The following is a 19,195-nucleotide window of genomic DNA, read 5'->3' as shown; positions in this document are numbered from 1 at the left end:
GACCTCCCTTTCGGTATACATCTTTATTTTCCCCTTGCCATCCCTCTGTTCTGATAGCTCTGCCATAGGGTGGTGTTTTCAGCCATGGAACTACTTTTAATCAAGATGGACTTTGGGAAAAGCTCCCATTTTTATGGTAATAAAGGACTGTATTATGTACTTGGACCGATGCAAGTTGTCCCCCATGTATACCTTTCACATGGTAGAACCGTGAGACAGTGTAAATGCTAAAATTACTTTGTTCCTAACTGTAGTCTCCTAGAGGTCACTGAGTGATTTCCAGTTGCGTTGTACAAAGTCGTTTGTTCTGGGTGGAAGAATTTTTCACTTGAGTAAATGCATTTTTTCCCCGACTCTGCCCCTAAACCCCAGCTGCCGTGCTCTTTCTCGCAGGCTGTGACAAAACAGTGTTTAGCGAGAAACAGAAAAATCGTGCTTGATTTTTTTTTTTTTTTTAGAGTATCTGACTTCATGTTCTGTTTTGGTCTTCTGAGCTATTCCTTGGCTAATCTCCCAACAAGTTGAATTGATTCTTAACTTCAGAACTGTTTATCCCCAAACAGAGCTGTTGACAAGTACAAATACAGATGGCAGACATGTGCTGCAATTTCCGTGTTCCCATCTCAGCATTCAGTAAGGGAATGCTGTTGAGAGATGGTTTACATCTTAAGCTGTTTTATTCAGGGGGATGTGGACTGCATGCTGGGGTTGCTTCGTTATGTGACAAATAGTAGATGTTTGAGGGGTTTCCTTAAGATCCCAGTGACCTTTGACCTTAAAGGCAGCAGTGACTTGCTGTCTGTGGTTGGTCAGCCGGGTGCTATAATAACCTACTTTATAAGAATAGAAACAGCCTTGGGGGGAAACATTGTCTTTGACAGTCACACTGACTCATGGTGACCTCAGTACAGCATCCCGGCCCAAAGGGCCAGTCTGTTTTATTGTGGGCTGACGCTGACCTTTGTCCTCCTCGGAGCAAATGATCCTCAAAGTATTGGCTAGCTCTTCTATTCAGAGGCAGATCCCAGCCCATTGTGTGGCCAGGGCTGTTCTCCACAGCCAGACTACATCAACCATCCTTTTTCTCTCCTCAAAAAGAAATTGTTGGTGAAAGGAAGACAAACTACAGTTTTTGTCTCCCGTGACCTCGTTTCTGGAGGTCCTGCCCTCAACAGCATGGCTCTGACTGCCTTTACTAAGATCGCCCCTGATCGTTGTTGAGCTGGACTCCACCTAAGAGTTAGGCTTGACCTCTGGGGTCTGAATATCCAGCAGCTACTTTTAATTCCAGCTTGTGCCAGTACACGGCCTTGTACCCACGCATGTCTCTGTTGTTGACTGACCAGCTTTGACTGGCCAGTTGAAGTCTTAGCCAGCGTGGGGGTGAGGCCACAGAAGTGGATGGCTGGTGGGAGAGTGGACGTGACCCGAACTGGCACTAGCTCTGCTCCTCTCAGCCTGCTTCCCTCAGGGCATGGGGGAGGCGGCCAGGCAAGAGGGCTTTGAGAGAGTGGTAGCAGGAGTCAGTTTTCCATTTATTGAATGATGACTGTAGGCAGGCACTGTGCTAGGCCCTGGGAGGAGATAGAGAAGTAAATATGACCCTGTTCATGCTCTCCATACTGAGTTTGTAGCTTTAGATATTTATGGGAGAAAGTGATGCTGTCTTTTTTGGGGGAGGGGGCGGGGGGGGGGAGGCTAGTAAGTCTGTTTGTTTGTTTAATGGATATTGAACCCAGGACCTTGTGTGTTCTAAGCACATGCTCCACCACTGAGCTGTACCCTCCCTCCAGTTTTTTTTTTCAATTGGGCCAAATTTTTGAGAATTCTTTTTAAATCTGAACACTTTGGATGGATTTGATAATCTCAACTATATGTTCATGTCTTAAAATTCCAGATAGCCTTAAGACTAGATAATTTTCTTTTTCTTTTTTAGAACTAGATAATTTTGAAATCTGATATTCTCCATCTGTTTGTCCTGTTTCCTTGCAGGCCCATGTGGTTCAAACTCCCACCTTTATACACTTTTTTTTTCCTATCTAGCAAAAGCCATATTTTGTTTTGATTCATCTGTCTGATTGAAAGATCATCTCTTCTTAGTAGTAATTTGGGAGTTACAGCAAATAGAAGGTGGACATATTCTAGGATCTTAAATCATAAAACACTGGAGCAGTTGGGGCAGACTAGTTTTTGAGGTATTGTTTACAAAATTTTCAAATCCATATGGACTCCATTTATTCCAAGTTTTATAATGGAGTGGATGCTGGCGGGTTTGGCCAAATGTTCTACCAATAATTTGGACAAAAGGAGAGACCAGTTTGTGAAAAGTTTACATAAAATAATTTTAAAGAAATTTTTGCTACCATCATGTGCATAAAGCATTCCAAGTCACTCTTCAGTGTTCATATTAAATAGAAGGCCTACTGAACTTGTAATAATGAAAAAAATAAAGAATTTGTAATGAGCATGTTGCTTGAATGTTGAGTGGATGGTACTTCCATACAGGATGACTTTTTTCCCTCCAGGTTATGTATCGTTCATAAACAACCCCCAAATCTCAGTGGTTTGAAACAAACGGTTTCCACTTATGCTGTACATCACAGGGGCCAGCAGATGGGACTCTGCCCCTGCGGTCACCTGAGGCCTGGGCAGAGCGACACAGCACCTTACGTTTCAACCATCTCAGCGTGCCTCCAGTTTGGTGCCGTCGGGGAAAGTTATCAAGAATCATGCCCTGGCTCTTAAATGCTTGAGTGACACCAGTCACTTTCGCTCCCATTTTATCAGCCAAAGCAAGTTACATGGCTGTGGTTTACCTTAAGTTTTCAGGGAAGTATAATCTTTTCATGGACTTAGAAGGAGAGAAGACCAGAAATATTGGTGAACAATGGTAATATTTACCACAGTAGGTGTATTACAGTTCTCCAGAGGAACAGAACCAGTAGGATGTGTATCTACCTATCTGTCTATCGGAGGGTGGGAGGCATTTATTTTAGAGAATTGGCTCACACAATTGAGCCTGGCAAGTTCAAAATTTACAGGCTTGGCTGGTAGGCTGGAGACCTGGGGAAGAATTGCAGTTCGAGTCCAAAGGCAGTCTGCTGGCAGAATTTCTTCTGGGAAGGTCAGTGCTTTTCTGTTAAGGTCTTCAACTGCCTGGATGAATTCCAGCCACACTATGGAGTATAATTCTGCCCTGCTCAAAGTCTGCTAATTTTAATGTTCATCTCTTCTAAAAATTACCTTCACAGAAACATCTAGAATGTTTAACCAAAAACCTGGGTACCGTGGCCTAGCCAAGCTGACTCATACAATCCACCGTCACAGTATGTTAACCATGTTCTTTGCATTATAAATTTTTCTTAGCGAAGGTAAGAAGTAGACCCAAATCCCAAACTGCAAAGTCTAAGATTTTTACTGCATTGAAAAAAAGAATCCTTTCTTTGCTAAGACTAGGGCTAAGGGACCAGTGCTCCTGGTGCTTTAACCAGTTCTTCACTAGGGTGCACAGGAGACATGGGATTGCTTCCTTTTATGGTTTCCGAGGATGGGTCTGGAGAGATTGCTTTCGCTTGGTTTTGTTGCAGGATAACTTAAAAGTTCCCAGTTAATATATTTTTAGATTTAAAAGAAAATGCAGAAGGTAAGAAGCACCTTTCCACAGAGCAGGGAAGCATTACCCCAAGGCAGACAAATAGGTGTTCTGTTTGTTCACTGTGGAAAGAGTCATGGAGTCTTCAGTGTACATCACAACCATGCTCTGCGTAAACTGGCTTTCAGAGGCACAGGGTATATATTACATCTAAAACTGAACCTCATTACTTTGCAGACATAAGGCTTGTATGGTTCTCACTTTTAGTATATTTGAAACCCTTTGCAGGCATCTCTATCCAGAGAGAGTGAATATGCTCCCTATTTATAGGTTCAAAGATGTCCAGTTAGTAGGAACTGATCTTTGAGTTGGGCAGAGTCTGCCTCACCCTCTTGGAGTTCCTCTGGCATGAGCACAGATGCAGAGATTTCTGGGATGATTTCCCCACGTTGAGAGTGTGGTGGAGGATCCCCACGGGGTCACACCTCCGCCCTGATTTCATGAGCAACCTGGGCTAGTTCTGTCTCCCGTTGCGGTCACTGAGCAAGGTAGTCCCCTTTTCCAGACGTGGAAGCCTGAAGCAAAGAAATCCCGTGACTTGCCTGGGTCACTTGGGGAGTGACTGCAACTAGAGTAACAGTTCCCACTGTTGTTTGATCAGACTCTTAAGTGCTGAGCTCCATTGATTCCTCCTAGCGTGCATTTAATCAATAAATCAATTTTCTCTTCTACTCATCCAGTAGTCGCAATAAGAAGGTCCCAAGGTGTGCGCACAGACTACATCCTCCTCGTTCAAAGATGATGGTGCTGACAGTGATTTGTCGGCGCTCTGCTTGGGTGTGACAGGAAAGATCAATAGGCGGCCGGCGGCCATTCACACCCGGGCCAAGGGACGGGCTGCCCCTTGTCTGTGTCTGCAGGCGCCGTGTGCGGAGTCGCGTTTTTTGAGATGACTGTCTCTTAGAATTTGTTCCCTCACCCCTGCCCTCCTCCCCGCCCCAGTCTCCCGAATACTAATTACTACACAACAGGCCGTTTCCCAGCAACCCTTTGCTGCATCTTCAGACCCAGTAAGGACAGGAGGGAGAGGTGCAGACGGGCAGTGTGTACATCGGAACCGCCTTTTCGTCCCTGGCCCAATTCTGGCTGGATCTATTGTCCTTGGTCACGGGTACATGTGCCCAGATGTCGAATAAAGAGACTGAAGCAGTTTGGTGCCTCACTACAGTGAGACTTGCCGTGCTGCTGGTCCTCTCTGCACGCTGTCACCCTCACGATGTGTGCTGAACTCCCCCACCCCCACGCCTTGAAGCCGGCCCCAGGCCAGGAAACCACTGCACCCCAACCTGAGCACACCTGGGGCTTAAAATCGAACCAGGTCATGCTGTGTTTCATGTTAGATACATTTTATTTGGTAAGTTTACTTACGACTCCTCTTTTGCTGTTTTCCTTACCATTTTTCAGTTTATTATGTAACTTTGTACAAAACAATAACTTTCTAAAAAGCTTTTCATGGAAACTGATCACTTTGAAAACTGAGGATAAAGTTCGAGATGTCCAGAGGTGTAATGGGCCTTGATCAAAATGTCCCATTGTGTTTGCACTGCAGGGAGAAAAAAAAAAAAGGAAACATCTATTTTAAGACGTATTTAAAATACTTCCTAAGAATGGGTGAGAGGTTGAGCTAGAATAGATGCTTTCCCCGATTAGAACAGTGTTTTCCCAAACAAACCTGTTTCGCCTGTTCAGAGGAATGAAAGTACTGTTTTAACTGAAAGGATAACCAGGGTAAATAATCAAGCCATCAGGCCGAGTTTAAAACCCACTCTTTTTATTAAAAACCAGAGCAGACTTTTAGTATGGTTTCTTTTATTATTATGGTTCGTCCCCCTTTAACAGAGTGAAACTTACCCAGAACAAATGCATTCTCTTCTCGAACCATCTCTCCCTCTTCTGTGCGGTGGGAGAGACCAGCTTTTGACTCTACAGTTCCAGTTCCTGACACCACCCCTCCCAAATTACACAGGCATTATTTCTCTCCAAGTTGCCCTTCCTCTGAGTTGCCTGTCGATGTCTGTGTTACTCCGACAAGGGGGTGGAGGAGCTGCGCCCAAGTCATGGTTGACTTTCAGTGGAAGCAGGACTCACAGCCCAGGCAGGAACTCCTTGGAGGGCTGGGGTGGGGGTGAGCATCACTGACGTAAATGCGTTACGAATTTCACAAACATGAAGAGAGAGGTTCCTCTCTGATCCGTGTGTGTGTGTGTGTGTGTGTGTGTGTGAGAGAGAGAGAGAGAGAGAGAGAGAGAGAGAGAGAGGCGTCGTTCCAGTTTAGACTGAAAACTGCAAGGAGACGAGATTGGTTTCAGTGCCGTTGCAGACTGGAAGCTCTTTGCGGGCAGGGCTGTGTTTGGCTTTATATTTCCAGTGCCTGAAGGGGTCTGGCTTGTGGGTGTTTGTCTGCTGTCTTCCTGCTAACAAGTAATTACACAGAAACACGACCCTGATGCCGTTAGATAATTGATCTAAGTCATTGGCAAGTATTTTTGCTTCCAGGTAGACCTGCCCTCATCCTTAGCATCAAGCCCACTATTATTATTATTTGAAAGTTTGGAAAAACTGGCAAAGAGCCAGTTACAGTGCAGTGGGACCTAGACTCTAACATCTGCTGGAAGTTCATCCTGCTACAAGGGGGCCAGCTGACATTTTCTGGCTTGCCTGGCTGCCAGGCAAGAAACACCAAGGAGGGCTGATACTGGGCTCGGAGCAGGAAATGCTCACTGACAGGGAAGTGATGGGAATTTGGGAAAGTGACTTTGTCACCCTGGCATGTGTCCCACGGAATGAAATAAACATGAACATAGTCAGGCATGTATCCCAGCCTTTATGACAGCAGGTCCCCAAAAGTTCGGAGAAAACATCATCTTTTGAGAGGAGACTCCAGAAGGTTAGAAACTGTTGTGAAGTTCCTTCCTGTGCACAAACTCCAAAGAGAAAGTGAAGGACTGGCCCAGAGAGTCCCACAGGGTGGTGATACCAACAAACAGCGTGTACTCCAGGCTTATTGGCACTGGCCCACGAGATAGGCATTATTACTCCTTTTGCAAATGAGGAAATAGAATCACAAAGAGGGACTTGCTTGGCAGCACCCCACTAGTAAGTGGCAGGGGTGGGACTTAAACCTAGCAGTCTGATTTCAAAGACCCTAAGCCACCGCCTGAATACGTCAAAAAGCCCAAACCCCAGTCAACTGAGGCTTTTCAGAATAAAGTGAACCACCAAGGGGCAGGCCACTTGTTAATGAGGATAGCAGGGTGTCCCAGGTGGTGAGAACAGGCTACTCAGGTCCCGTTTAGTTTCTTTACTCTTAAAACATGAAATAATTTCTCCAAGCTGAAAATATTTCTAGGAAAGAAACAGATACGGGAGACTGTAGCTCCTCCAAGTTAACTTGTTGAATTACGTCCCCCTGCACAAAACAACTTTCAGGTGACCTTGAAGAAACACCTTTAGGAGCCTAGGAGCTCAAGAAAATGAGAGGTGAGCCAGTGCCTTGGTTTTAAAAAAGGAGGAAAAGGTTAGGAAAACAGCAGACCGATGACTTTAGGTTAAAACCCGGAAATACTCAAAAGAATTCAAAAGACTTAGCAGAAAAAGGGGGTGATTTTTAGGAGGCAGTATGGGTTCACTTGAAGAAGGCATGTCAGGACCACGTAGTATTTTAATTAGTGTGGCTTTCAGACCGCTAAACTAGAGGATAATGGTGATGTCACCATCATCGTCACGGTCAATGTTGTCCTGGCTAACAGCCAGGAGCAGGCACTGTCTGGAGAACTCAGTGTACATCACCTCATTTAATCCTGAGGACCAACCACTGTACGTCACAGCCATGGTCTCTTAATCTTAACAACATTGAACAACATTTCTTAACTTTGTGAACAAACATAAAATAGAGAAGTTGTTAGTATGACTGGAGGATTTGTTACTGATTTTTGGAAAAAAAAACACCAATGTTCACAAAGAAACACAGCTGGGTGAACAACTACATTTAAAATGTGTTGCAGTCTTCTGTTCTTGGTTCTATATAGTTTCATATTTCCATCAATTTCTCAGGTAAAGGATTAAGATATTTTTCAGATGATACTCTATAAGGACAGATAACATTAGAATCAAGAGTGGAAAAACTCAGTAAGCTAGAATAAGAGAATGAATAAACTAGAAACAAAAGGCACTTCAACCAGGGTTTGGGTTTTTTGTTTTTTTTTAAGCTACTTAGCACAGTTTGGGAGAAACTGGAATTATTGAATCTCATTGTTGGAAGGAATTTTTGGCCTTCTAGTTTGCCCACTCAATAGCTCTCTAGTCCAATGTTTTTCAGTCTGCAAAATATGGCACTGGAGATTAAATCAATTTAGTGGATAAAGTTCGGCATTTTAAGAAAGTAAAATAGGAAAAAAAAAAAAACCCCACCCCCAAACCATTTATAACGACGATTAGTATTATAATGTTAAAATGAGTGTGCCACGTGAATAACAACATGCAAGCGATGAAAATAACCGTGTTGGGTGAAACAGCGATTGACAATTACTTTGCTGCTTCAGAATTGCTTTTAACATTAGCGTAGACCCATCTTCCACAGAAATAAAGCAGGGTGCCCAGAATCTAACTCCAAATGTAGACTCGTAATCTCAGAATATAAAGGAACAATCATAGCCCTTGTTTAAAAGACAAAATGGCCCTAAAAACGTTTTGTTTTGTCTTTAGTGACATGCTGGTACTTTAAAACTCTAAAGTTGATGTTTTAGTTTTTATTTTCTTCTAAATGCCTGCTGGTGAGCCCTATCTCCTCCATCTTGGGTTTATGCCACTGGTTTTTTTTTTTTTTTTTTTTTTTTTTCTGACCTAAGAAAAGCACTTAACATTTGTCCTTGTTTAATTTCATCTTGTTAGATTCAGCTCATTGCTCTGGCCTGTCAAGACTGTTTTTCATCATGACTCTGTCACACAGTCGTCTGCCTGTTCCTCCCTGTGCTGGTCACCTGCAGGCCAGAGTGGCATGCTCACCACACCTTCCACCCACAGCCCTGGAGGGAAGGAGCCTGGGGAAGGCCCTGGCCAAGTGACACGGAGGAGCTGACAGTCTCCTTCAGGTCACTTTAGGGGAACTCCTCTAGCCAGCTAACATCCTTCTAGTTAGCCTTGTGTTATTTTAGCCCATTTTTCTCCCAATGGTCCATAAAGATAATGAGAAATAGACACTGATTATACTCCTTTCTTACTTAGCTGCCAGGAAGCTCAGAACCTGGGCCAACCATCCATTTTCAATGGGTCTCAGCCATTCAAAATCCATAGAAATGAAATAACGTGTGTGGCAAAAGCTCCGCCACCCCATTTTGTAAGTAAGTTTATTTGTGTCCTTTTTTTAGATTCCACATATAAGTGATACAATATGGTATTTTTCTTTCTCTTTCTGGCTTATTTCATTTAGAATGACGATCTCTAGGTCCATCCACGTTGCTGCAAATGGCATTATTTTGTTCTTTTTATGGCTAAGTAGTATTCCATTGTGTGTGTGTGTATGTGTGTGTGCGTGTGTAATATATATTATATATATTACATCTTCCTTATCCAGTCATCTGGTTTTTTTTAATTTTTCAGTTTTGTTAGATAGAATTGTTACAATTTGACTGCACATATACAATATATTGCATGTAAATACATATACACAATATACTACACATATTTTTAAAATTTACATCTATGTACTGTTCATTGTTTCTAAGAACGTTTAGAGCTTTAAAAACTTTAAAATGATGTATTTATATAATATATGTAATTTTCAAAAATTTGGCTATATAGAGTAAATTCTACTTGGGACTCTGCCACATCTTGTATATTTCAAATTGTGTTACTTCTCTACACGTGCCAGAAAAACAAAACATTAGGAGGCTGCCATATTTGAACTTTGTTTAAACTTCACCTATAGTCAAATAATTAATATTTTCTGCTTATCTATAGATCTTTCATTAATACCTGTGTGAGTTTGGCTTTGTGAGGGAAATAGAGATGTTTCAGTGAGGGAATAACACTAATGCTAAAGTCAATATCTCTATTTTTCCATCTTTTGAGATAAACAAGTTGGCATTAGGTTTAGTGAAAGGATGATGTTTAAGTGGTATTGTTGGCTCAGCCCACGGTAGACCTTTCATTAAATGTTTAAGGGTGCTGTTGCCACGTGGATTTGATCTCCTTCACTGCAGTGTTTTTATGTGAAAGAAGAATTAATTGGGAGTTGGGAAGTCTGGTGTTTCTCCTTCCAGCTTTCCTGGACTGCTGTATGGTTGGAAGCAGACGAGTGCATTTCTCGGAGATGCCTCAGACTCGCACAGTTGTGATGTCCCCTCACATATTAGAGGTGCGTGCAGAAGACTTCAATAATTCAGCAATGACACCAGCCAGACTCCTGGTGACAGGTGCAGGTGTATTACTGAGCGCTGCCCAAGAGGCTGACTAGCAAGAAGCCAGTGAACGAGGTCCATCCGTTTCAGGTGCCCTTTTAACAGAAGAAATGGCTGTGATAACAGAATGTGACAGAACTCCAGTTGGTCAGCGGGGAATGTGCACCCAGCTCTGGAGTTGAGGATCATAAAGCAAAAGAAGGAACTGGTTCTATAGAAATGGTCTATAAAAAGTGAACCAAAAGGGGAAGGTGTAGCTCAGTTATAGAGCACGTGCTTAGCATGCACAAGGTCCTGGGTTCAATCTCCGGTACCTCTATTTAAAAAAATTTTTTTAAATAAATAAGTAAGTAAGTAAGTAAGTAAGTAAGTAAGTAAGTAAGTAAATCAACCTAATTGCCTCCCCCTCCAAAAACAGGCAAACAAAAAATAAAAATAAAAGTTAAAAAAAAAGTGAACCAGAGAATCATTTTTGGAGTTTGGTCTTTGTAGATGTCTTGAAATATGTATTAAAAAATTTTTTAATTTTGATGAAGGGCTTTCACATTAAAAGATTTTGGTTGACCCCACTGCCAAGAGAGGGCAGAGCTGGGGTGCTAACCAAACAATTTGCTGCTTCTTGCTGCAGGTTGGATAAGAGGCTTGGATGGTTTCTATAAGGGGAGATGGATAAAACTGCAGGATGTGACTGCTTCTGTGATGGGAAAAGGCAGTGTGAAGGGTGTGGAAGTGAAGGATGATGTTAGGTACTTGAACAAACACAATGCCGTCCTTATTTTAAAAAGGGAGAGAGAGAAAGGGGGGGTAAAGAAAATACATCCTTAGAATTCGAAAAATGTTCTCTAATTTGAGAAAACCTGCCGTGGATGGAAGGAAGGAAAACACTGGACAGTGTTCAGGACTGAGGCTCCCTCAGGTCCAGTTACGCTGCAGGTTTTCCCCTGTGTACTTGGAAGAAGTGGGTTTGCCCGTTTCTGGAAGGTCAGGATGCAAGGTCCTCAGGGACGCGAAGTTCTCGCTGGATGTCCTACCTACACAGAGGGCCTTCCAAACCCTGGTCTGAGAAGCAGGAGACTTAAGTCTTGCCACCGTCCTCAATTTGCTCTTTAGAACCATCGCAACCCCCTGCTCTCCACGTGCTTCAGTTTTCTGGAACATCCAAGGGCAGTTTAACAGCTCAGGGGTTGGGGGCACGAACTCCAGAGGGTCTCTGCAGGGGTTTACAACTCAGCTCCTCCTCTTGTGAGTAGTGTGACCTCAGACGAGTTATTCTCACCTTTCTATGCCTCATCTATTAAAAAGTGGGGAGGATATTAATACATAGTTTTATGGGGTCCTTGTAAAGATGAGATGAATTCATAGAAGCAGAGCTCCATGTGCGCCTGGCATAGAGTAAGAGCTCAATAAATGGGAGCTGTTATTCCTGCTTCCCTGGAAAGGCTGGAAGTGAGGCAGGAAGCCCCATAAAAAAGACAGGCAGGACCCCCAGGCAGGGCCACTACTGTCCTGCCAGCACCATCCGGTTCCCTGGCCCAGAGGCTCTATCTCACTTTTGCCTCTGAAACAGCTTACTTCTAAGAAAGTGGCACTTACCCTAAAACTCTAGTGGTTCCCTGAGCTCACTCCTGATTGGTTATTTCCTTCACTCCTGATTGGTCCATTTCCCTCCCTCCTGATTGGTTATTTCTCTCCCTCCTGATTGGTCCATTTCTACAAAGCTTGTTTGTAATTAGTCAACTTTTGTTATACCTTATTTGCATATGATGTTGCAAAGTGTAAACTGGCAGCTTACAAAAGCCTGTGTAAACCTACAGATGGAGTCCAGAGCTTGGAGTGTTAACTTTTCTGGCCCCGCTGGTGTAATAAACCTTGAGTTCTCCAACTCTCCAAGTGCTGCTTGGTCTCTCGCCCGGATCCAGGTTGCTGTCACAACTGAACTATAACACTGAGCTGTAACACGTTTTTCTGCAACAGAAGAAGGATGATTAACATAAATGGAGCACACAGAGCTCTGAACAGAGAGATGCATGCACCTTGATCTTCCTTAGTTTCTGTCTGTGCTACATTATGTAACAGAAAACCTAACAGGAAGCATGGCACTGTGCTATGTACTGGAGCTGAGCAATTTTAAGATGACTCCTACCCTCCAGGGGTTTAGAGCCAGGTTGGTAGAGAAGAGGACACACAAAGCTGATCAGCTGCAATTCAGGGCAGTGTCGGGGACCAAGTGGCTGCATGAAGATAAAGAAATTGTGTAGTGTAGGACTCAAAAAAATGCTACAGCAGGGAGGGTATAGCTCAGTGGTAGAGCACATCCTTAGCATGTGCAAGGTCCTGGTTTCAATCCCCAGTACCTCCATTAAAAAATATGCTACAAAAGAGTCATTAACGTAGATGTCCCTGAATTATTTTAAGACCAATCTTGGAGACTAATTTCTCACATCCAATCAAAAGATGTGGATGTTTGGGTGTTTTGAAAAGGGAAAAGAAAATTCTTGACCAACCCCCAGATGCTCCTTTTCTGTGCTGCTGCAGTAATATGGGATCCTGTCTCTCCTGATCATTTACCACGTATTTTTGTGATTATCTGCTGATGCACGCGGCTCTATTACCAGCCCTGGGGAGGCAGGTGCTCTGGGTTATTATCCATCTTGGGAGCCCAGCCCTGGGCACATGGCCTGCCTGCACCTAGTAGGCATTTAGTAAAGGTTGGCCAAGGAGTGAGTGATGCTAAGAGGGCATTTCCAGTGTGTCTAAGATCGAACACCACCATCTCCCCTATTTCACATATAGGTTATTGGTTCACTTGGGCTTTCTAAATACTAATTTTTAAAAACTCTTCCCTTCTCTCCATACAAACAGTCTCCCAGTCTTACTGCTTCTTTATACTTCCATCTCCTCACATCAACATCACTGTCTCCATCACCCTCCATCAGGTCTGCCTCACTTTCTTTCTGGATAATGACAACAAACACCATCTGTTTCTTCCCACTTTCACACCGCTGTTCAAGCTCTCCCTCCTGCTTTGAATGTTCTGCTACCCCTCTCTATCGACTCAAATCCCACCTAACCTCTAAGACTGAAACACCTCTCTCTCTGCTCTAAATTCTGGTAATCTGGCTTTAATCTTCCTTCTGATTAGAGCTGGGATGTATTGCTGTGCATCACTGTGCAAGGACATCTAGTCCTTAACAGCATCCCTGTGAGAAATCTAATCGCCTCCCCATCTCACAGATGGGAAAACTGAGGCTCACCAATGTTAATTACCTTACCAAGGCCACGTGACTACCTTGCTGTCTGACTTCTTTCTTCTACATCTCGCCACTTCATCCCAAGTTAAACGTTAACTCCTTGAGAGAAGAGATCCTGCCAGTACTCTCTTGCATTGGCTGAGTCTTTTTAAGTATGGCTTTGCAAATAGTAAGTATTCAAATATTGATTAAAGTCCTGTTTGTCTGTACATTTCTTCAAAAAGGAGAATACAGGAGAGGATAATTGGGGAGGAAAAAAAAGCACCAAACCATTCTTTTTGTTTTAAATGGAAGAAAGTGCACAGAAGCAAGGAGAAGGATGCAAAAGTCAAAAGTTGGCTACATGTACATATAATGTCCATCAACGTCCCATTTTTTCAGTAAATTAAAGTTGAATCTAAAGAAAACTGTGAAAAATGTTCTCCTTTCTCACACTGAGTGTCCCAGCACTCCAGAAATCTGTAGGGTTTTTAAAAAATTATCTATGTAAATATTACAATACTCACCGCGGGATTGATGCTAGAGTAGCCAATGTCCATCGGCAAACACTTATCAATGGCAACGGAAATTCATGACCGAGGCTTGAAAAAGGGATAAAAGTGGCATTCTCCAAAGGCATATTCTCCACTTCTCCCTTTCAGAGACATTTGAAAATGAAGAAGATGTCCCAGAGATGGGATTGGGCTGATGAGCTTGGCAGGTCCTTCTCTCTGAGGATTCATGAAGGTTTAGAAACACTTTTCCAAGGCTGCTCCCAAACCAGGGGGGAGATGGGCGGTGTGGGCGTGGCCGACTTCAAATGCCAGACTTAGTCACCATTATCCCAGATGCTTTCAGAGTAGCGCATTCTATACCTTCAGGACTAAAATAAAACTTTAAACATGTATAATTCTCTAGCCGGAAGAAATCTAAGAGATCATTTAATTCAGACCTTTTATTTTATACAGAGGCAACCCAGAAATGTTATGTGATTTACCGAAGGACACAGCTGCTGTTTTATAACTGTGAAATGCATCACTTTTCCTATGTAAGGCATTAGTGTAACTCTTCTAGTCCAAGCCATGGGATGTTAATGTAACAATTTAGTTTCTTAATGTATCAAGTCCAGCCAAATCGCTAGTGTGAAATGACTCCAGCAGATTCAAGCAAAAAGCAACGGTTTCTAGCTTTCCTTGCACACCAGGATCGGATGGTGACAGGAATGCCTGTGGAGCCCAGGATGCTGGATGCCCTCTTTCTAGCCCTAATTTGGTTCTTGCTTCCTCCTGTTCACACCCTCCCACCCTCTCAGGGTTGCCTGGTACAGAAGCCTGTCCTCTCTGTGCACCGGCTCCAGCCTCTCTGCAGCTCAGCCTGAGGCTTTCTCCTCCCCCAAAGAAACGTGCTTTGAGCCCTTCCTTTGTATCCAACCCTGTGCTGAGTGCTCCCTGCTTCCTATTTATTACCTCTTGGGAACCTCACAAGAACGTGGAAATGCAGGTACAGGAATGATTTTTATCCTCAATTTTAGATGCGGTTACACAAAGGGGGTCGGTGGCAGAGCTGTGGGGACCATCACAGCCTGGAAGCTCTAGAATCTTTGCCAACTTAGTAGATACTGTGGCTCAGTTTCCTACCCTATAAAATGGGATAATAGTAGTAAGGCCCTTCTGGGGTCATGAGGATTCATGAGCCAATTTGCAAACAGTGGAGAGAGTGGCCCAGGGTGTGCAGCCAGCTCAGTGGAGGCTGTGGTCGTGCAGGCAATGAGGGTCCTGTCTCAGATAAGGTGTTCCTCTGGTTTCCAACAACAGGAACTCTTAGTACCTGGGTGAATGGCAGAATTATTTATTGAGCCATCCGTGTGCTCTCTCCAGCTCTTGGCCACCCCCTTTAACCAAGTGGCTGGCCTTTTGAGAACCCCTCCATCAGGGGTGTTGGAACATCATCCCTCTCTCTGTGGTGGGTGGATTATGTCAGGTGACCTGGGGAAGGGGGGAGTGGCGGGGGAGAGTCTGTGGTCCCCACAACTAGGAAGGGAGTGGAGGAGGGTGAAGAAGAGGTAGGCCACGTCTCCGCTTTCCCAGCAGCAGGAATCTGTGCCCCAGTCGTGTGGGACCCAGTGGAGGGGGTGGGAGACCCCCAGAGGGCCAAGGTCACACAGTGCATCTGGGGACGTCAGAGCCCAGCCTGGCTTGAGATGTGAACCCTTCTGTGCACGGATGCATCTGAGCAGCAGCCTTCCGGTGACCTTGTGACCTTGGAAAACCAGGATAAGTGTGGTGATGGAATGCCCTCCCCCTAGTTTTCTGGGCCCCCCAGATTCTCTCCTGACTTAACAGAAGGTTGAGATTTCCTCCCTCCTGGTGAGACAGAGGCTCAGAGGAGCCAGATTCAATCCCTGAGATTTCCCCCTGTATGGGGTACACTAGATCCTCACCAAGGAAGGGGGTCTACAGAGCAGAAGGTCTCCCTTCCACTTACCTTGGCGGCCCGAGCAACTTGGACCCCAAACAGACATGATGGGGCTAGAACTGTATTCTCTAAATTGGTGCTTTGCCCATTACGTCACTCATTTTATTTATATTTCATTAGTATTTTCTGGTGTGGAGACTGGGTCTAACGTCCGACTGCTGCTAGCTCTGGGGCCCCCATCCCATGCACCCAGCACTTCCTGGGCTGGGATTCTTGCTAGGACACCTGCATCCAGTCGGTCACCAAATCCTGCCCATCTGCCTCCCAGTGACCTCCTGAGTCCTGCCTTCTCGCTGTCCTCATGGTTACTGTTCGCCTCATCCTTCGTTGGACCTGCAGTACAGCGGCCTCCTCCACAGCCCCTGGTCTCCCTCCCCAGCTCTTCCGAAGTTGCCTTCTGGACTCCCACTGCCGTCCTACTGCTCTGCTGCTTACACAGCCACGCGAGCTCCCTCCTTCCCACCCATCATGGCCGGCCCTCCTTACTATGATGTGCAAATCCCCTCAGTGTCTGGTTGCCACAAGTTTCCAGCCTGGCTTTCCTCTCCCTAGAACCTTCTTTCCAGGCATGTCTCAAACACGCCAGGCCCCTCTCAGGACTCCCTGGTCAAGTTTCAGAGGTGGAAAACAAAAACAAACAAGCAAACCCACGAAAGCGCTCTCACATTAGTTCCAAACAAGGGAAGAAGGATGTGACAGGGAGCGAGCTCCTGGAAATGACATTCAGGTTGGCCCTGTATGTCCCCTATTCCAGTCCTAACTTTTCTTAGCCTTTTGGCTTAGACGAGCTTTGTTTCTCAAAAGGTCTCGATTCTCCAAGGCAGTCTGGCTGGTTGCTGCCCCACCAGTGCTTGGCTGGTCTCGGGTAAGGTGGCCACCTCTGACCAGTCATGGTGGGAGGGGTGGCGTCACAGGGTATGAGGGGCTCTCCCAAGGACTGAGATCTGGGTCGCTTCCCTGGAGCCGTGCTTCCGGGCCTTCACTTGCATACAGATCATCTAGGGAGCCTGAAAAAATGCAGAAACCAACTCAGTGGCTCTGAGGTGGGGGTCTGAGAGTCTGCATTTCTAATGAGCTCCCGGGTGATGCTGGTGCTGCTGGTCCACAGACCATCCTTTGAACAGTGAGACTATAGTCAGGGGCGTGTAGTAAAAGGCATTCCTCTTATTCTGGAATATTCTCCATTCTTGGTTGTCAGGGGAAATTTTGCTCACTGTTTTAAATGCAGTTCAAATGTAACTTTGACAAAGATTTTGGGTTCTCACAGTTAATCTCATGAAAGTCGGTGTTCAGACACCCATATCCGTGACGCTTATAGTGAGCCCAGTGTCCTTTGGGAAGCCCAACTCTTTATCACTAAACCCCAGGTGGGATGGGGCCCCAAGAGCCCTAGTGGTTTTACTGATTTTGTGGTGATTCTTCAACTCAGTGTTTTCCTAGCTTGCCTGCTCGAAGGAGTCTCCTGTCTCCTGGGTGCGTTACAAAAATACGGATTTCCAGAACTCTCTCCTGCACAACCTGATTTCACAAGGTCTGGAAAGGAGCCCGGGGAATCTGCACCAGCGTTCTTCAAGTGGCGCTCACGTCAGCATCGCCTGAGTCACAGACTGCTCAGTCCCACGGATGGGCCAGATTTCTGATGCCGTAGGTCAGGAGTCAGGTCCAGGAATCTGCGTTGCTAACAAGTTCCCAGGGGATGCTGATGTCGTGTTCTGGGGACCCCACTGTGAGAACCGCTGACCTGAGGCTCTGCACTGTTGTCCGGTGTCTTGGGCGATCCTTGTGCGCATGCGGATGAGCGAAGACCCCGGCGCTATTGGTGGGGAGGGAGTGCGCTAGGTGGTACTTTTTTGTACCAAGCATTCATCTCTGGTCATGGATGGCCTCAGTCTCACTTCACTGGGGACACCTTCTCCAGCCTTTGTTCACTCAGAAGCAGAGAATGCTGAGATTTGTTCGATGCGATCATTCACCCCTTGAAAGGCAGACCAAGAGGAGGGCATCCGTGTCCTGCTGAGGATGCCAGCGGCGGTCGTGTGCAAAACCGGTCCCAATTCTTTCCAGTTCTTCACAGCGGCTTGAACAATGTTGACGTGGAAACTGTGTGAGGATGTGGACGTGGTCTTAGAGAACTCAGTGTGATTAAGACTGGATTTGGACTCGGAGGGACAGTTCCTGGGGTTGCTGAGGATTAGTGGTAACAGCTGTCATCCTGCCCATTTGAGGAGAAACTGAAGGGAGAAGAAAGGATTTGTTTAAAGGATGTGTCTTTGCAGCGCTGAGAGGAGAAGCTGTTCCGTCAAGCCTGGAGGAGAGTCTCTTCCTGGGTAAGTGGGTGTTTTTCTGGTTCAAGTAGACTTTGAGATCTAAGGAAGGGAAGGAAGAAATGTGTATATGGCTTCAGCTCTGATTGGTGGGACGTGGTCCTCACTCCACTTCCTCCTTAGGCATCTGTGTTTGATCCGCCTTTGGGGAGAGGAGACCACCTTCCGCCAGTGGGCTCACGGGGTGGTGTCTGTGTGGCCCTTCTGAACGGAAATGGGAGGCCCTGAGTCCCCTCAGCTGAGAAGATGCTTTTACAGCTCATCGTTCCTCGTCTTTTAATGTGTCTGGGAGTCTGTAGGAATGTCCTCCTGTTGGGTAGAGGTTTTTACTTTTACTGCTTTGTGGAGAGCAAACTTAGCAGAGAACGGTATGCTCTGAAGGACTCTTTAGGACAAGTCTGAGAGATTTGAGTTACAGATCCTGCCGCCTCTCCCTCTGTGTCTGTCAATATAAAGGCTGGTGGTGGGATGGTGTGTGAAAGAGGGTGGGAGTGGATGACACTCGATTACTCGGTCATCTGGATTATCTTCTTAGCCTTCCGCTTTTAGAGCTAGTTTCACTAAATTTTTACAATTTATTTTTACCTTTTAAGACCAACTTATTAGAGAGGAGGGCTGATGTTGCCTTGCACTGCTCCTTAGATCAAAGTATTAGCAGTGCTTTTAAAATACGGATGCCTAGGACTGTAAAAACACACAGCTATTTTTTTTAGAAGAATGCCTGGTAGTCCTGAATATTGATTCAGGGAGCCTTCACCTGTCTTATTTGCTATCTTTCACCTTATTTTCATCTGTGAACTTCTTTGACACAGGAAACTTTCAATTCTTTCTGTTGATGGACACAGAGGTGTAAACAAAAATGAAATTTACATTGTAAATGTTATTTACCCAATCATTTTATATTTACTTGTTTGTTTATTTAATTCCTGAACCAGGTGTTTTGTTTTGGGGTTTTTGCGGGGGTGGGGGGTTGCCAGAATATTTAACAAGGTATAGGGTTTGGGTATAACTTTCCCTGCTTACCTTCTCCGGAAAAAAGCAGTAAAATAATGAAAAACAATCAACAGGAGAAAGGACGAGGTGATAGCAAAGCATTGCAAATTTAAGAATCCCCTG

This window comes from Camelus dromedarius, chromosome 1 (assembly GCF_036321535.1).
Source record: "Camelus dromedarius isolate mCamDro1 chromosome 1, mCamDro1.pat, whole genome shotgun sequence".
NCBI lineage: Eukaryota > Metazoa > Chordata > Mammalia > Artiodactyla > Camelidae > Camelus > Camelus dromedarius.
Note: the sequence above shows the minus strand (reverse complement) of the source record.